Genomic DNA, 2715 nt, shown 5'->3' on the forward strand with positions numbered 1-2715 from the left:
CACATACACCCAAATAGCAAAGAACAACTAAATCATTCAACGTGAGATGTAGGAAGTGGGGTGCAATGTCTTAAATGTCCTGTCATGTCTGGACTCTTTCTCTAACATGAAGGAAATAAATATTAAGTCTTTGAGTCTTTGAAATCCCATCCTAAGTATAATGTTCAAGGTCAGAGTACAAATATCTAAAATATAGAGATGAGGACTTTCTCTAATTCTCTGATGTTTTTATTTAAATACATTTTTTAAATATTGTTTATTTTAAGGGCGTTTCACACCTGGCTCCTTGGTGCGTTGGGCTTGGATCCACACCACAATTAGTCTGAGATCGTCTGAGCAAGTTTCTTGACCCGACTGAAAACAAACTGGAGAGATTTGGTTGTGTTGCGAGAGCAATCCAAACAATCGGACTGACAAACCAAGCTGTATCATAATTTATAATGAGAAATATTACATAAAAATCAGTTAGAGCAGGATTGAAAGTGTATATACATTTGTAAAAGTGTGTGTAAGGACAGCTACAGATAAAATCCATAATAAACCAATAGAGCTGATTTGTCAGTACATGTCGATGGGTGCCTCCAAGAGTGGAATCCCAGAACATAAACCGGTGGGCTCTGACCAATGAAAGGTCAGATTTAGCTGTTGAATACCAGAGTTGTGACACTCCCATAGGCTTCAATAGGAACTGAGGGATGCGGAAGTAAAGGGTGTCATGGATCAGCCAATAGTTCCAAACCACTAATAGTTCCAGCATTGAAGCCCATTCATTTCAGAATGTTGAAGAAATTGCAGCATTTTTTACATTTTTAATGCATTAGTTGAACTCTTGGAAATCTGGCCAGCAGCGGCATTTTATGAAGCACGTAATAGTTAACGTTTATCATTAGATAGATAGTATATATATAGATAGATAGATAGTTACATTATAATTGCAGTTAGATAATATGAGAAACACCATAGCAAGATGCTAGTTGTCATATTTTTAAGCTTTTAGCCTTTCTGCAATCTTTCTCTCCCTGAAGGAGGTTGAATGAGTTTCAATGAATACAATAAAGAGTTTCGCTGAATGCAATTGGTTTGCCTTGTGTTTTTTTTATACATTTTAAACCTTTGTTTATTGGGTTCAATTACGTATATGCTTGCATTTTGTAATATTATCTTGTGTTGTATGGTTATGTGAATATCACAAAATAACACTGGGAAGTAAGTAATTAACCTTGTTAAATGTAATATTTAAAAAAATCGAGTGTTTGTTAATGTCTAAATATACATTCAAATGCAAAACCTAAAAGATTAATGCATCATAATGTGTGACAGCAAGATCAAAGCATGTTGCAGCTTGGTATGCTTTGGAATGCTGCATTTTGAAAGCAAACTTATTTTGAAGTTTTGTTGTGAATGAATGAATGAATGAATGAATGAGGCATTTATATAGTGCTTTATTGTGTATTGCTGTGCACCCAAAGCACTTTACAATCATATGAGGGGGTCTCTACTCAACCACCATCAGTGTGCAGCCTCCCCTTGGATGATGTGACGGCGCCAGTGTGCTCACCACACACCAGCTACAGGTGGAGAGGAGAGAGAGAGAGAGCCAATTCAGTGGATGGGGATTATTAGGAGACCATGATTGACAAGGGCCAGTGGAGAGAATTTGGCCAGGACACCGGGGATACATCCCTACTCTTTACAAGAAGTGCCATGGGATTTTTAATGACCACAGAGAGTCAGGACCTCGGTTTAACGTCTCATCCAAAGGACGGTGCTTTTTATATTATAGTGTCCCCGTCACTATACTGGGGCGTTAGGACCAACACAGACTAGAGGGTGAGCAACCTCCGCTGGCCTCACTAACACCTCTTCCAGCAGCAACCTAGTTTTCTCAGGAGGTCTCCTATCCAGGTACTGACCAGGCTCAACACTGCTTAGCTTCAGTGGCAACCAGTCTTGGGCTACAGGGTGATATGGCTGGCTGTTGTGGTCTTGCCTTTTCTGTGTTCATGTTTCCCCTTCCCTTTGTATTCTGGTATTTCCTCTGTTGTCACTGTTTCATGTAATGCTTTTTTTACAATGTATAAATATACCCATTTTCTTTTGTCTCCTCGAGTATTTTGTACTCCGTGTTCTTATTTGCCAGTGACTTTTGGTTTATTCCAACACATTTACATTTATGCACTTAGCAGACACTTTTATCCAAAGTGACTTACTAAGACAAGTTCACATTTTTGTTATGAAGTTCAGGCTGTTTCCACTTTAGTTTTTTTTTCTTCCCTGCTTTTCATTTTTGGGTTCTTTATGTTACTATCACAATTTCAGTACACTGCATTTGTGTTCTTTACCACATCATGCCTCATGAGTTGTCTTTTAAAACAGTGATTGAGTATGTGATAAAGTTTGAAAGTGGAAAAAATAATGGAGAACAAAGTCAAACTCTGCCATTTAATGGACACAGAAAAAGTCAGTCATATGCTTGCTTGTAGGTGTAGCTTCTTGTGTTCATTCTTCATCTTTAGTCTTGAAAATGAATAAAATAAATTTAAAAAATAGATTTTGTTGAAAATGTTTCTTAGATTTTATGTATAAAACATCACTTTTCTTTACATAATCATCATCTATTGTTACCTTCCCAGCTTCACGGCTCTTGGCTCTCAGCTTGTTGACCTGGGACTCGGCAATGTCAGCGCGCTCATGAGACTCCTCCAGCTCATGCTG

The 2715-nt window shown here is 37.9% G+C and overlaps 1 long non-coding RNA gene across 1 annotated transcript; it reads right to left on the reverse strand.

The window, feature by feature from the left end:
• Window positions 1-2341: 2341 nt before the first annotated feature.
• LOC107571038 (uncharacterized) lies at window positions 2342-2712 on the reverse strand. Its single transcript, XR_001607125.1, has 2 exons — window positions 2626-2712; window positions 2342-2517 (listed from the first exon to the last, which is right to left on the reverse strand). It is a non-coding gene; the product is annotated as an uncharacterized lncRNA (long non-coding RNA).
• Window positions 2713-2715: the final 3 nt, after the last annotated feature.

This window comes from Sinocyclocheilus grahami, unplaced genomic scaffold (assembly GCF_001515645.1).
Source record: "Sinocyclocheilus grahami isolate Dianchi unplaced genomic scaffold, SAMN03320097.WGS_v1.1 scaffold1541.1, whole genome shotgun sequence".
Lineage (NCBI taxonomy): Eukaryota > Metazoa > Chordata > Actinopteri > Cypriniformes > Cyprinidae > Sinocyclocheilus > Sinocyclocheilus grahami.